This window comes from Notamacropus eugenii, chromosome 6 (genome assembly GCF_028372415.1).
Source record: "Notamacropus eugenii isolate mMacEug1 chromosome 6, mMacEug1.pri_v2, whole genome shotgun sequence".
Lineage (NCBI taxonomy): Eukaryota > Metazoa > Chordata > Mammalia > Diprotodontia > Macropodidae > Notamacropus > Notamacropus eugenii.
Window position 1 is genome coordinate 131,090,890 of NC_092877.1, and position 16,941 is coordinate 131,107,830.

Sequence of the window (16,941 nt, forward strand, 5' to 3'; positions counted from 1 at the left end):
GAAGCTAAGAGAAGAGGAGAACCCCAGACTTGGGAGAAAGAGAATTGAAAGAGCAGAAAAAAAGCAATCCTAGATCCAGGATACAGAGGAGAGAGACACAGAGGCTTCACAGGGAGGGGGAGAAATAGGGGGAGGGTGGGGGAAGGACTTCAGAGAGTACTAGAAAAGGGGGAAAATGCTTTTTTGCAGACAATTTCCCTATTTTTATATAGAATACTCAGGGACTGAGAGAAGCAGTTCCGATGAACATGTCAGTGTTGACTTTGCAAGAATACCAATTGGAAAAGCAATTCAATGAGAATGAAGCCATCCAGTGGAGGCAAGAGAACTGGAAGAAATCACTCTTTTTTTCAGCTCTATATACTGCCTTTATATTTGGTGGTTGGCACCTAACGAACAAACAAGCAAAGTCTGAGCTGAGGAAGCCACTTGTGCTCTGGTCTTTGAGCCTTGCAGTCTTCAGTATATTTGGCGCTTTTTGAGCTGGTGCTTATATGGTGTACATTTTGATTACCAAAGGCCTGAAGCAATCAGTTTGCAATCAGAGTTTTTACAATGGACCTGTGACCAAATTTTGGGCTTATGCATTTGTATTAAGTCAAGCACCTGAACTTGGAGATACGATATTCATTATTCTTCTGAAACAGAAACTCATCTTCCTGCATTGGTATCACCATATCACTGTGTTGCTTTATTCTTGGTATTCTTATAAGGACATGGTTGCTGGAGGTGGTTGGTTAATAACCATGAACTATGGAGTGCATGGAGTAATGTATTCCTACTATGCCTTGTGGGCAGAGGGCTTCCTGGTTTTGTGGAAGTTCACCATGTTCATCACCTTGTTCCAGATCACACAGATGTTGATGAGTTGTATAGTTAACTATCTGGTCTTCTCCTGGATGCAGTAAGACCAGTGCCAATCTCATGTTCAGAACATCATCTGGCCCTCATCTGAGGTACTCATGTACCTCAGCTACTTTGTGGTCTTCTGTCATTTTTCTTCGAGGCCTACATCTGCAAAATGAGGAAAAAAAAAAAGGAAGGCTGAATAGTGTTGAAACTGAGAAGGAAGCCATAGCTCAGGGTCATCAAGTAAAAAAAAAAAACAGACAAAAGAAAATGGCACAAGGAATCATACATATGGTGCAGCTAAAAATAATAATAATAGTTAAAAACAAAACTTGGCAACTTAGGGGTAACTAGGTTGCTCTAACCCAGTAAGTTTATGATCCTTTTATGATGAGGACCCACTGAATTCAACTCCATCTCAAAGGACTGCTGCTAAGGGACACCATCCCTCTCGTACCTGTCTACTCTAGGAGAAAAAAAATGAAAGAAAGAAAGAAAGAAAGAAAGAAAGAAAGAAAGAAAGAAAGAAAGAAAGAAAGAAAGGAAAGGCAAATGAAGGTTATTAACAAATTTTATGAAAAAAAATATTTAATAAGTATCACATTTCCCTAAGGACAGAAGACTTTTAGTAAAATCAAAACAAAACAAAAAACCATATTTCTATATCCTTTCTAATTTTTTTTTTCAGGGCTAAACTTGAGCAAACAGAAAAACGGCAAAAATGGTGAAAGTGCAGGGTGTGTGCCTATAGAACCAGTGCTTTGGCAGAAATGAAAACCGTCCTTGGGGAAGGCTGGCAGTTTTAGGCTAAATGGAAAAGGTATCTAGAAGGTGTCTTTAAGTGCATGAGCCACAACTTGATGAGTAATAGAAAAGCTTAATGTTTCCCACTGCAATCTAGAAACTGTGTGCAGCCCTTTGGCTAGCGAGTATGCAAAAACCAGCTGGAAGATGATACTTTGACCAGGTTTAAAAAATGAGGAACAAAACATGAGCTCCCAGTTCCAAATGAGAGAGAATTTGTCCAAGTGCCTTTCTGATGGAAGTCCAGTGAGTCCTACTATTGCATAGGATAAAAGAGAATTCATCTTTGTTCTCTTACCTGAGATTTTTAAAAAGAACCTTGAGAGGGGAGAGGAAAAGGGACTAAAAAAAAGGAAGAAGACAAAACCACAGTCAACTAATAAAAAACATTAATCCTACTGACTAGAAAATATTCAGTTCCAATGAAGGTGGGGCAGGAGAGAGGGATCCTGGGAAAGAGGAAGACAAACTAAAACACGATTCAATAAATACAGACAATATGTATATTTTTCTCTATTCACATGCTCATACATACTTGTGTACACATGGACACACACAAACACACACAGCTTTCAATGTAAAAACCTGTGATACGGTACACATTTTATATTTTTTGTGACTTTCAAGAAAAATAAATAACTGCAAACTATGTGCCTTATTGAGTTAACACTGTGTTTCTGCACCTGCCACACCTGCTTTTTCAGAAGTGTAGAGGTGTTTAAAGTGCCCCCTTCTGGTCAAGTGGAGCAATTACAAGGGAACCAATTTGGCCATGACAGTTGAAAATCCAAGACCTCTAAAGACTTAACCCCTCAAGCTTTGAAACTCATTAAAAAAAATGGCCCATTGACCCCATACAGGTTAACTTCGGAGGTCAAACAAGGTCATTCACTCTGGAACTCAGAGAATCAGTTCTTATGAGCCGTATTCTTTAAAGGTAAAGTTAGATTACATTTTCTGTAATATTTCAGTCCTTTACAAGCCAAGTAAATGTGTACAAGTTCTTAGCATTTCAAAGAAGCAATCATGTAAATTCATTGCTTCATGTGCTACTGTAGTACTCTAAATTGTATAAGTCAAGTAGTTTAGAAATTAGAGCTGGATAAACAGATTAGGAGCTTCTAAACTGCATAGACTTTACACATCTGACCACACATGTATATACACACTGTGTGGGTTACACAGAACTGAACTGCAAAGTCCAACTCAGTAGATACACATTTTTCTGGCCATTAGAAAAGATTGTCATTTATTTTTCTTGCTTTATTTGAGAATGTACAGTACAAGGGATTTTTAAAAATTATTTTAGCTTTAATTGTACTGTCATTCATGAAATGGAGCCACTCTGGTTTTCTGTCAAAGATGACAAGGGCCTTGTGTGTGTAGTGTGTGGAGTTAAAAAAAAAAAAAGAATAAAGTTACATTCCATTCGGTGTGAATGGTTTTTACCAATTAAAAAAATAATTGTTTTTTTATTCATTCATTAATTTATTCCCTGCTGTTATAAACCAAATTCTGGCAAGAGGGCAGGCATGTCAGCCTGACAGGAACAAAAGTTTCCCCTGTGTTATAGACCATACTATGTAGATCAAACTAAAAGTAGGTCCTTAAAAACCATGTGCCCTCAAACCCAGGGGGAGATAGAAAAGTGTATTGTGTTCAAATGCCTGGCAACAGTAGCAGCCTCTTAACATCAAGACCTGTTTCCAACCTAGCACTGTAATTGACTTTAAGGAGAAGAGCCCTGATGTAGATGTCAACTGTACGTCATTTTCAGGTACCACAGTCTCTACCTCTTCAGCAGCCACGACTACTGAAATTGCAAGAAACAGAATGGTAGTGCTAGCAATGGCCTTGGCATTGTCAAATGGCTCATTTTCAGAAACAGATACCAGTTTATTAATAAAATGGACACTAAAGAAGATACATTACTCTCTATTTTGTCATTGTACCCTAAAGCCCACAGAGCCTTTGCATTTGATTTGAAACTAAACTTGTATTTATATCCCTCTACAATATTGTGAGCTCCCTGAAAATACTCTTAGTGATTAGCACAATGCGTTGCCCATATTAAATTGCATGTGTGTGTGTGTGTGTGTGTTTGTGTTAGAGAGAGAAAGAGTGTTGTATGTGTATATATTTTTCCTCACATCTCGTAGTTTCCTACAAAGACTAACTCCAGGCTCATTTTTTACAAATTGTCCTTACCTCTTCCCAGCTATTAGTTTCTTTTAAATTTACCTTATATTTATGTAATTTTGAACATATATGTATGTATATGTATATATATGTGTGTTTATGTGTATATATGTGTATGTGTATATATAATATGTGTGCATGTATGTATGTGTGTATGTTTATATATACACATATATGTTTATATATACATACACATATGTTGTCTTTCCTGATAAAATATACATTCATAGTGCCTGGCACTTGCTTTAGCTGCATCACAGCTTAGTGGAGCTGGGGCAGTTTTTTTAATGCATTTGCATCTGTCAGTGTCTTGAATATTATAGGTATTTGCAAATAGTGAACTGTCTCCAGTTTCTACCCTATGAAATACATCCTTCACTATGGGCCAAATTGACATTTTTAAAACACAGAGCTAAAACTGGCATAGGCCTCTTTCCCTCTGTCCCAAATTATAAATACTCATTGGCTTCCTAGGAACGACACATAGGAGAAAATATAAATTACTCAATCTGACATTTAAAGATCTCCACCACCTATTTCTTGCATGCCTTTCTATTCTTATCTCCCAGTACTCCTCTTTACTCACTTTTCATTGAAGTTAGACTGGATTGCTGACTATTCCCCGTACTCAATATTCCATTTTCCACTCTTTTGCTTTGCCCAAGTGGTCTTCCTGAGTGCCTTAAGTGCATTTATCCTTATCTCTACTTAGTAAACACTTTAGCTTTCTTCAACACAGAACGCAGGTATCACTTCCTATCTGAAGCCTGTGTTCATATCCCCAATTATTAGCAACCTCTCTCTTTCTGAAAACTACTTCATATTACATTGAATGTTTTTACTTGTGTGTGTGTGTGTGTGTTGTATTCACCCAGGAGAATGTAAGCTACTTGAAGGCAAGGACCATTTCTTTTTTTGTCTGAATATTCCCAAAGTCATGCATAGAGTAGGTACTTAATAAATTTTGCTAAATTAAATTATTGAATGAATAAATTAATAAGCACTTACATCAATTATAATTGATTAAAAACTAAATTTTTCTTTTTAAATGAATATTTTCTCAAAAATCTACTGCTTCTTATTTAAAAGCTACATATATATGTACATGCGGATATGCAAGTGTGTATGAATAAATTAATTCCAAGTTAGATTTTCAGGACCCTGAAAGTACTAGAACTAACAAACCTCATTTGAATATTTGTCTCTTGTGTGGAAAATTAAATTACAAATGCATTAAAGGGAAGTATTTAACATGGTTTATTCACATGTATATTTGATTTATTATAAGTTGGTCCCAGACTACAACTGAAGATTCAAATTATTGATAAGTAACTTGGGCTGCTGGAGCTCAGTGTATTTCTTGAGTTCATTTCACACTTGACCTCCTGGAGGGCAGCAGTAGAATATACAAATATGTGGTTTTCTTTTTGGCCCTGGGATGGAACATGTATGAGAGAGAGAGAGAGAGAGAGAGAGAGAGAGAGAGAGAGAGAGAGAGAGAGAGAGAGAGAGAGAGAGAGAGAGAGAAGGAGAAATTCATACAAAAATCTATATTGAATTAACAACTGTGTAGAAAACCTCATCTATGAGAAACTTATAGAACACTGGGGAGTTGGGGGGGGGGAAGGAGTCAATTTTATGAACTGAATGTACTATAAGACGTAGAAATTATAGTTCTACTTAAAATCAGTAAAGTGAGAATTTAACTCTCCTACCACTGCAGCCTAAGTTATATAATTACATTCTTCAGAGTCAACATTTTCACCTTGGTAGGCATAATAAGGCCATGCAAATGCTAGAGAAAACACCACATTTCAGCACTCTGCCTCTCCTTCTGGTGATTATAAGTAGGCACTGCAGTGAAGCATGTATGAGCCTGACTTTAATTGTTAGCACTATCTTCTCCTGAAACAACAAAACAGCCAATATTATCAATGTGGAAGTCAGGTGAAACCGACCTGGAGAGAATGCACCTTTAGCAGGACACATCACTTGAGAAATGGTCAAAAGACAGAAAGCCCATTGCCACTAGGAGATCCTTTGTGGAACTGAAAGAAAATGGAAAATACACTACTAAAGATAATAGTATCCTCTTTGTGAATGGAAGGGATGGTAAATTATTAAATGATTCTCAACATGTGCAAATTGGGGTGACTATCTATACATATATTCCCTAGGAAAATATGAAAAAAATGAAAACACCAAATCTACTTTATATCACTGTATCTTTATGGTTAATCTTTCTTAATAATACTAATAATTATTAATAATAACAATAATGATAAATGTGCTTTGCATAAAGGCTAAAGTGATGGAAAGCCAGAGACGGAAACAGACAGAGAGAGATGGAGAAATGTAGATAAGGTTTCTAAATAATTAACTTTTTGCAAAGTATTTCAATACAAAATATTCTTTAAAAGTAAACCTTATAAGTGAATATAATTATATTTTCAATGTGTTTAAAATATATACATATATGCATATGTATGTATTTGAGTACATATATGTTTGTGTGTATATATGCATATTTATGTATATTTATATCTATAGATATCTATAGCTATATATCTATATCTATCTATATTAATATAGATACAATTTTTCCACCACCTTAGTTAGAGGTTAAAGCCTTGGTCATAGGTAGCCATATACGTTAATTCCATGACTGGAGTAAGTCAGTAGATGCAGATGGAAATGTTAAAAGCTGGACATTAAATCCTGAGTGACAAATACTATTTATTTTTGATATTTAAGGAAAAAGAAAGACCTAGATCATACTATAGAAAGATTATTGAGAGCCACAATCCTTTCACTTTTTGGTGGATCTGATTCTTTGCTCAGGGAGCAGCCTCACTTAAAGGACAAAGTTGAAGGCTATGACAGGGTGTTCTGTGTTTACTGGGAAGCACCAGTGAGGTGAGTGTGGCAAATAGGCTCAGTTTTGGGAATGCAGTCCAGGTTGGATGTCCATAGTCATAGAGATTAAAGCTAGAAAGGACCCTAGCTATCATCTAGCACAACACCCTCATCCATCCTAATTGTGGAAAAACTGAGGTCCTCCAAGATAACAGGTAATAAATTACCCAGAGGGCATTTTAGGTGCTCAGTACTTTTCTTGAGGGTAGATGATCAGATTTTAAGAAAGAGTTATGACTTTAATAACTTCTCCATTCATACGCTTACCAGGCTTCATTTCTGATAATGATGACTGTTCTGAAATTCTGTCCCAACATCTGATGAGCATCTTGGGAAGAAATATCTTGAGTATAGTATGATTATCATTGCAGTTTGCATGGACTGTTTAATAGCTTATAATACAAGGATTACACATATACACATTTAAGTATCATATATGTCCATACAATTAGAAGAGAAAATATCATTAAGTGTCTCAAAATAATACTTTGTTATTTTTTTCTCTAGATTTATATGTGGATTATACAACCCTATCTTTTGTATCCAACTGTAAAGGGGACAGAGATTCAGCTTCTTAAGGAAAAGAAGTCAATTTTTTTTTGTCCATGGGTACACTCATGGAAAGTTTAAGTAATTCTATTGCTGATTCACAGGCTGGAGACTCAGATTAATTATTATTCTTATGTTCAATCAGTTTTACCCTGAATATAAAAGTTAATACCCCAAGAAAAGCTGTTGCCAAAATACAGCTCTAAGGAATTCTTTCCTTTACCTTAGTCATTAATGAAAAAAAAATGGTACTGAAACAATGCTATTTTGTTGTTTATTTCTGATGTTTTGCTGGGATATTGCCTGAAACATTGACAGAAATATTGAAGAAGAAGAAGGAGAAAGAGAAGGAGTAGGATACCAAAAGGGTAAGAGACATATGGCATAGCATTCCTGGATAATTAACAATATTCTCTCAGATCTTGATGCCATTGAAAGGTCTATGGTTTTGTGAAGCTCTTATAAAGACAGGTGGAAATTAGGAAGATAATACCAGTAAATACTGTTCCAAAGGATTCTTGGAGGTAATAATGCAAAGCAACCACAGTGGTATAGATGGGACAAGAAGAACTCTCTCAGATATTATTAATTACTTTGTGACACTAAGATAAATTTAATAAATAGTTCTGTGATCAAATACCAAGGTGTATCATGATCAGTAGAAAGTATTTTTTTCACACTTATTATCTACCAGGCCCTGTGTCAAGTTCTAGGGTTAGAAAGAAGGAAGAGCCAAAATAGGATTTTGCCTTCAAAGAACTCATAATATGCAACGGGAAGACAATATGCAAACAACAGTTTATATACAGGATATGTGGTTGGTTGGTTGATTGGTTGGTTGTTGTCCTTCACTCATGAAGAGGCCCAAAATGACATCACCATGATAAAGTGAAATTACAGCGTGTACTACTGTGGCTGATCAGACTAATATGAGCTTGGAATGCTCTACCGCAGGTTAGGCACAGATAGTCAGTGTAAATATTTGGGGTGGTTATTCCAAATTTGTGAATTCTATGTTTACTGTGTGTTTTAATGCTGCTTTGCTCATAGAGTATAGCATCTTTTCTGATGTGGGCACACAATGCTGAGCAGTCCTGTGACAGTGTCTCCCTTGTCATACAATCAAATCCAAAGATCTTGAGAAAGACCTTAAGAGTCTCTGTATCACTTCTTCTGGCCACCATGTGATCGCCTGTCCCATGTGAGTTCTCCATAAAATAGGCTTTTTGAAAAGTGTACATTTTATATTTGGACAACATGGCCAACCCATAGGAGTGCTATCTGAAGTATTATTTGAATGTTTGGCAATTTAGTTCGAGCAAGGACCTCAGTGTCTGGTACTTGATCCTGCCAGGCGATCTTCAGACACAGGATATATACAGAGTAAATGGAAGGTAATCTCATTTTTGGAGCTGAAGAAAGGACCAGAAAAAGCCTCCAGCAGGAAGTGAGATTTGAGCTGAGCTGTGAAGAAAGCCAGGAAAGCCAATATAAAGAAAGAGGAGAGAGAGGATCTTACGTTAAATACACCTATAACATGAACATGAAAAACCTGTACAGAGAACAAACACAAAAACAATATGGAGACTCAAAGAAGCTCCATTGTATCATGGTTCATGTGAGAATGGATCCACAAACAGGGAGGGGGAGGGCATGTAAATCATCCAATATTTTCACAGCTGGGAATGATCTAGTAGTTACCTAGTTCAGTTCCAGATGAAATGCAAGTCCTCTAATCTCTGAGAGTAATCAAGAAAAAAAATCAATTTCTAGAATCCAGCATTTCAAAAAATAGAGTGGTAATTGTGGTTTCATCTATTCGTAAAGGAACATATCAAAGAATTATGTAAGAGCTAAACTTTTAAGGTTGATAAAAGCACTTATCTCACAAACCTTAAGAAACTGGCAGAACAAGTTTTTCATGAGATAATAGCATTCTAGTCCAAACTCTTCATTTTGCAGATGTGGAAACTGAGTTCCAGAGATGTCAAGTGACTTGCCTGTTACCACATAGTTTATAATTGGAAAATGAAGGATTGGAAACATGTTCCTTCTCCTCCAAAGACAACATTCTTTCCATTTTTTTGTGATGACCTCCATTTCCATCGTTTTATATCTGAACTAACAATAGCAGCAGCAATACCACCAACAGAAGAGTGGATCAGAAAAATGAAATAGTTTATCTAAGATGAGACAATCAATGTCACATCCACTCCTCTAATGCAGGTCTCCTGACTCAAAGAACACAGGATGTGAAGTCAGAGGACTTGGGTTCATATCTTGCCACTTATCACTGATGGGACTTTCCATAGGTCATTTTTATAATCTGGGTCTCAGTTTCCTCAAGTGCAAAATGGGGGTAGGGGAGTTCGGACTTGGTGGCATATATAATCTACATCATATGATATATTATATGATGTTACACCATACTATTCTATAATATAACACAATATAATATATATTCTGGATGTGTATTGTGGCTTGCAAATTGTCTTCCCATTTCATATTATGAGCTCCTTATAGACAAAACCATGTTCACAACTTTCTTTGTAAACCTAGCAATTGGCAGGGTGACTGGTTCATTGTAAGTGCTCAATGAGTACTTGATGATGATGATGAAGACAGATCTTGCAATTGCATATAAACTTTTATTAAATGTATCTTGGTGGATTCCCTATTATCCTTCTCTATGTTCCACTCTGCTTCTATCCTAAGAAATTCAACTAAAAGGACTTGTCATATATTTAATGTACTTAATGTAAGTCAAATATATTCTGTTAATCCACTCCTGTCTTTATACCAATCAAATGTTTGTCTGACTAGTAGAAAAATACAATCTAGTTATTACTCAGCAATACAATCAATTAAGGCTAATCACTCAACTGACTCATGTTGCCTTATTAAGGATATTTTAAAAACTGCACCTCTAATCACTTACAGTGCAGTGTTTGAAAGGGCCAATAAGGAGATGGATGGATAGAAAGACAGACAGACAGACAGATAGATAGATAGATAGATGAATGGCTAATGTCACAACCTCCCAGTGGCCTGCTTCCAAGAAATTCTGTAGTACTATAAATTGAAGAGAAGGTGATGACCTGTTTTGATAGAGATGTTTTCTTCATTGTAAGTTTCCTATGTTCAATCACAGATACACCCATCCCAAAACAGTGATACCATGATATAATGGAAAGAATTGGACTTGGAATAATTAAAACAAATGAACAAACAGAAAACAAGAGCAAAACCTGTACTTGAATCCCAGTGCTGGTACTTATTGCATATTTTCCTTCTTTTTAAAACTACTTTTGTTTTTATTTGTACAATATTAATTATTCATTTCTTTTTAACATTTTTAAAACACATTTTGAGTTTCAAATTCTCTCTATCACTACTTTCTTTACCCCATCCATTGAAAAGGTAAGCATTATGAGACCAATAATATATGTGAAATCATGGAAAAATATTTCCAAATTACCTTATCTTTCAAAAGAATAAGCAAGATTTTCTTTTTAATTTAGAAAACTGTACCTCAATTTGTACGTGAATTTCATCATTTCTAACTCTGAGAATAAGCTGCATTTTTCATCGTGAGTTCTTTGCAATAGTCTTGGATGACTGTATTGATCCAGAGTAGCTAACTCTTTCATAATTTCACATCCTTACAGTATTATTGTTGCTGTGTTCAATAATCTGGTTCTGCTTACTTTGCTTTGCATCAGTTCATATGGATATTTTCACGTTTTTTTTTTCTCTAAAATCATTCCCCTCATAATTTTTTATAATGTAATAATAACCTATCACAATTATGTGGCACAAAATGTTCAGTCATTCTCCAATTAATGGACATCTTTTAAATTTTCAATTTGTTGTCTCCATTAAAAGAGCTCTTATAAATATTTTTGCACATATAAATTCTTTCCTTCTCCTTTCATATTGCTGGGATACAGACCTAGTAGTGGTATTGCAAGAAGAAAGGGTATACACAGTTTTATAGCCCTTTTGTCAGAGTTCCAAATCATTCTTCAGAATATTTGACCAGTTCACAAATTCGCCAAAGATTACTAGTGTGCTTATTTTTCCTTATCGCTTCCAACATTGTTTTTTTTTCTGATAGATATAACGTAATAGATAAGAGTTATTTTTATTTATCTTTCTCTAATCAATAGTGATTTAGAGAGTATTTTTTAATATGATTATAGGTAGCTTTGATTTCTTCTTCTGAAAACTGTCTGCTCATATCCCTTAGCAGTTTATCAATTGGGGAATGGCTCTTAGTTAAAAAGAAATTGACTCAGCTCCTTACTTATTTGAAAAGAAGCTTTTATCAGAGAAACTTGCTATATGTTTTTTGACATTACATCATTTTCTTTAGTATCATTTGCCAAAATGTAGATTTCCAAGTTAACGTGTTTTACTTAAATGTATTTTTGCTTCGGGTTTGTCTAAGACATGATTGCTACCCCTGACTTTTTACTTCACCTGAAGCATATGGGATTCCTCTCCAGCTCCTTATTTGAACTCTACATGTGTGTCTTTCTCTTTCAAGTGTGTCTCTTGTAAACAACATACTGCTGCAATCTGGTTTCTGATCCATTCTGCTATCCATATCCATTTTGTGGATGAGCTTATCTCATTCACATTCACCGTTATGATTACTAACATTTTTTCATCCCTCCTATTTTCTTCTTGTTATTCTTTTCCCTTTCTTTGCCATGTATATATGTGTATATGCATAAATATGCATATATGCATACACATACATGTACATATACATATGCATACATATCCTTTCCTCCTTGAACCAATTCCAAGGAGAGTGAGGTTCAAGTATTACCTACATCTCACCCATTTTACCATCCAATGTAAAACCTCTCCATTGCTCACCTCTTTTATGTGAGATAATATGCCCCATTCTAGCTCTCTCTTCTTTCTTATCCCAGTGCACGGGTGAGAAAGAGAATCTTTTCCAGGTCCTAATCAGTGGATTCTTTCAATTTCTATTTTACTCTCTGGTTCCAGGATATCAGGAAATTTTTCCTTGATAATTTCTTAAAATATTTCTAGACCCTCTTTTTTATTTTAAAGCATAGTTTTCACATAGTTTAATAATTCTTAAATTATCTCTCCTTGATCTATTTTCCAGATAAAATATTTCACATTTTCTTCCATTCTTCATTATTTTGACTCACTAGTTTTGATATAAGTGATAATTATAACATAGTTGAGGGTCCTTGAAAATTGCTTGATAAGCAAATATAAATTTCATCTCAGTCTCCATTGGAAGTATTTTAAGTTCATGACAACATAGGAAAAATGCCTTTTAGATTTCATGCACAGATTTTACAGAATCATATTCTACAAATATCAAAATTGAAAAGAAATTCAGAAATCCGCTAGTCAAACCATTGTCTAAAAAGTAATACTTAAGTACTACAGCATAGAAAAAAAGAAAAATATATCACCAAAATAACACCATTGTACTTTGGCATTGCTGTAATATTTAGGAATTTATTCTTAATTTGAATTTACATCTCCCAATCTTTAACTTTTACACATTGTTCTTAGTTCTTTTTTCTGGGGCTAACCAGAAAAGTTCTAACACTTGATAACCTTTCAGATAAATGAATACAGCTGACATGTTATCTGGAAGACATCTTTTCTTTAGACTCAATATCCCCAATCTCTTTAGCTGATCCTTTTTGTCATGTTCTCATATATCTTTATCAACTTGGTTTCTCTCTCAGAGATATGCTTTGTCAATATCCTTTCTAAAATACAGCCCTGGTATCTGTACTCTAGATGTATCTTGACTAGTTTGAATACAGTGTGCCCTCATTCTGGACACTCAGAATGCAGCTGAAGATAATTCCAGCTGTAGATATTGCTTGCTATGTGTGTATATCTCATTGTGCAAGAATGAACCCCTGCAATTTAGGTATTGTGCCAATTTCCACCTTTTTAAAAAATCTTTAGCAGGTTCCAATTGAGTTCTTCATAAATGTAGAATCAAAGTTGTAAGGCTCTTCTCAGAGGTGTATATATATATTTGTTTTCAAGTATTCTCCATATGCCTTTGATATGTGTATACAGCACATGTATTATACAGACATACTATACACACATACATACATGCTTTTAGGTTTAGATGCACCTTCATAAACACATACATATACATACACACATGTGTGTGTATGTGTGTATGTGTGTGTGTGTGCATGTGTGAGAAAGGATGGGTATAGCACAGAAAACTAAAGTAATATGCCCATGGTTACACATTTGGTCAGTATGAGGGACAGCATTTGAAGTTAGATTTCCTGACTCAAACCTTTCTTCTTTTCACTGTATCAGATTGGTCTACCTTGATAGAAACACCGTTGAGTAATGGTAATTTGAATTGGAAAACCTTTCCTTTTCGTTAATAGACCCATTAAGTCCCATGGAGCCTGTGGTAGGAGGAGTTTGCTAAATGGGTGGAGCAGGAAGAGGCAGAGCTGGAGCAGAGGTAAGAGGAAGTTAGTCTTGAGAGCAGTCAGAGCTGGGAAGGATGCTAGGCTCCTGGGTAGCATGAGTGATTTGTGATTGTGATTTTGTTTAAGAGAACTTGCTTATTATGCATGGAATGGACCCAGATTGTGGGAAGCCTAGTAGGGAGAAGACTTGGGGATGGTGCTGCCCTCTGCATTGTTATTATGTATAGATTTTTGTCACTGTGATGGATTTGAGTCCGAATAAATGTTTTGTTTCTGCTTTCCATGTGGAGAGTCTGGTATTTTGCGATTTTGAATTGTGCCGTGATAGTCATGGTTGCCATGTGCGTTGGGAATATTACGTTGGTGCTACACCTAGGCAGCAAATTTAAGAAATGAGAAACTGTCAAAGACAATTATATTTTGTTGGTGGTGCTTTAACAATAGTATCCTGTTAATTTAGGTTCAATGTTGGGACAGAATGAGGTACTCCTAAAGCATTGAACAGAGGAGGTTTACTTTGCCCAAACAAAGCATTGCTATGCAACAAGGATGCAGTGGTGTAGCTTTTCTGAATGCAATTCCTCCTCCCCTTCCATTTCCACTTGTTTTGAATCTGGTCAGTAAACCACTGGCGTATGTTAACTCACAAGGTCTCAGGCAACCACACTATCTGGGAGCCATCAACTATAAAGGCCAGGTCATTTATGACCCCAATCCAAAAAAAGAAGCCAGGGAGTCTGAGGCCACTTAAGTTGTCTGAGCTCAGAAAGTTGCAATAGAAAATGCTGGTCCTATCACATCTTTATAATTCACCACCCCCAAATCAAAAATGTTTAGTCCCATATGGCCAGATACCATATTTAAAAAAGAAAGGGACCTTAGAGATCATTCAGTCTAATGTCTTCATTTTACTGATGAGGAAAATCAGGTCCTGGAATTGCCCAAATTCACATACCAAGTGAGGGAAACAAGTATACGGGTTACTGATATCTGCAAATCACTTTAACTTTCAGTGCCTCAATAATCCCTCAATTCCAGATGGGTTGTTAATCTATAATAGTTGGGGGAGTTAGCATTTGATTGTATATTCCTAGAAGGTAGATTCTGTCTTTGGCTTCTTTTTGCATCCTTTATGCTTAGAAGAGTTCTTCGCAACTTGGCAGTAGGTAGGGGCCAAAATTAAAAAAGGCTAGACTTCTTTGGTCATAGATAGGCTAGAGTGGAGACAGGATGACAATGGTTGGTTGCTGCAGGTCACAAGGCAAACAAGAGAGAGTGAGCAGTGGAGTCACCTTACATTTTTGTCAGGCCTCCTGAAATCCTTTGGTGCCCCACAAGTAGCCCAAGGGCTATATGTTGTGCAGGCCTGGCTTAGAACATTGCCTAGATTAGAACATAGTGGTTCCTTCATGCTCTGCTGCACCTCCTTGCCTAGCCTGTCCCTCAGTCATCTTGATCCTCCAGAGTGAAAGGTCCCTGGTTGTGGGAGGAGGTAGAGACACTTAGAGACCTCTGTACCCCCATGAGTCAGGAATGCCTGGCCCAGGTTCATTGTTGAGGGTGCTCAGGATGAAGAAACTGAGGTCTTGTAGAGAGGTTAAATGACTTTCCTGGGGTCACAGAGATCGCAGGCACAGTGGACGTTTCCTGGACTAACAATGGGGAATTACAAGGAGGTGAGCTCTGCAGAGAAACCAGCTGTCCCCCCCAGGGTCAGGTCTGCCTCCAGATACCTTGGAAATGTTCTCAGAGATGGAAGCAAGATCTGTAATCTCCTGTGTTTTGCATTGGGCCAGGTGAAAAGTGAATCCACCTGGTGAATAGTGTTCACTGGCGCAGGGTGTGCCACCAGCAAAGCTGTGACCTGTGCAGAGGTTCTGAAGCACCACCTTCTTGGCCTACATCAGCTCACCAAACTGTACTTCCAGCAGATAGAGGATACCTGGGTCCCTGTAGTGCTGACAGCTTGTCTGGACCCACTTACTGTATGCCAACGTGCACCAGACGTGTGGCTTCTGCTCAGCAAGGACCCCTTGGACCCCAGTGAGGGTGACTATCTGCCCCAGGTGCTCCTCCTGGTTTGGGACAACCTTTACCCTGAACTCCACCACCTACTCTCAGTCGAAGAGATGCCCCCCACCCCAGGCCTCAGGGCAGGGAGGTGGAGGTGGGGCCAAGGAGAGATCCCCAGGAGTCCCTGTTCCCCTGAGTTTAAAGGTGTTATACGCAGATTCTGAGGTGTTTCCCAGGAACGGTAGAACAATATTGAAAGCCCCATTGCTGGGCTATTTTTTGTTTTTGTTCCAGTGGCTCCAATATCTGCCACACTGCTGTTCCCTCTCAGGTAACAGATAGACATGAACACATGACTCAGGAGCAAACATGTTGATAGCTCTCTGCATCTGGTCAAAGAAATTCTTAGCTCTTTCTCCCTCTCCCTCTTCCCCTCCCTCAAGAGTGTTATCACCAGTTTTATCAAGTTACCACTATTTGATTCATTGGATTGGAAATACAAGGTGTCTTTCCCCAGGAAAGGAAGTGAGGAGTTGGGAAGAAAATTTGCATTAACATGAAAAAAAAAACAGTGGCTGATGAGTGAATGTTTATTAATTCATTGATGACTTGAGCAAAAAAAAAAAAGACTGTAGAAAGGGATATGTTTAATTTTTTTTATAAAGGAGTTACACGATTCATACATATGTTTATGCATACATATGATTGATAAATGTATATATGTACATGCATACATATGATTCATAAATGTATATATGTACATGCATACATATGTATGTACATATGCATGTATGTGTTGTGTATGTTTGTATGTACAGATGTAGATATATACATATGCTTTTCCTTTTCAAGTATGGAAAGGTAGAGGCTTAGGATTTTAGGGGATTTTTTTGTTTTTATTTTTGATTTGCATTCTCTCAACCATAACTTCACAGTTTACTTCTATACTAGAATGCCCGAGGATATGAGTGGAACATTTAGTAATGATCTATAGGAAGCCTGGAAAACGTGAATACCTTTGTATTTTGTACACTAATCCACTGTGTCAGATTATCAATGTCATCTGTGAAATGCCATAGATGTGACAACAGAGTAATTGCACAGTGACCAGAAAAGAGTGCGGCTGAATTAATGCAGG

General features: G+C 36.8%; 2 pseudogenes; both read left to right on the top strand.

The window, feature by feature from the left end:
• Positions 1 to 242: 242 nt before the first annotated feature.
• LOC140512139 (very long chain fatty acid elongase 6 pseudogene) lies at positions 243 to 1,048 on the top strand (annotated as a pseudogene).
• A 14,400-nt stretch (positions 1,049 to 15,448) lies between these two features.
• Positions 15,449 to 16,145, top strand: LOC140512140 (ribonuclease P protein subunit p25-like protein; annotated as a pseudogene).
• Positions 16,146 to 16,941: the final 796 nt, after the last annotated feature.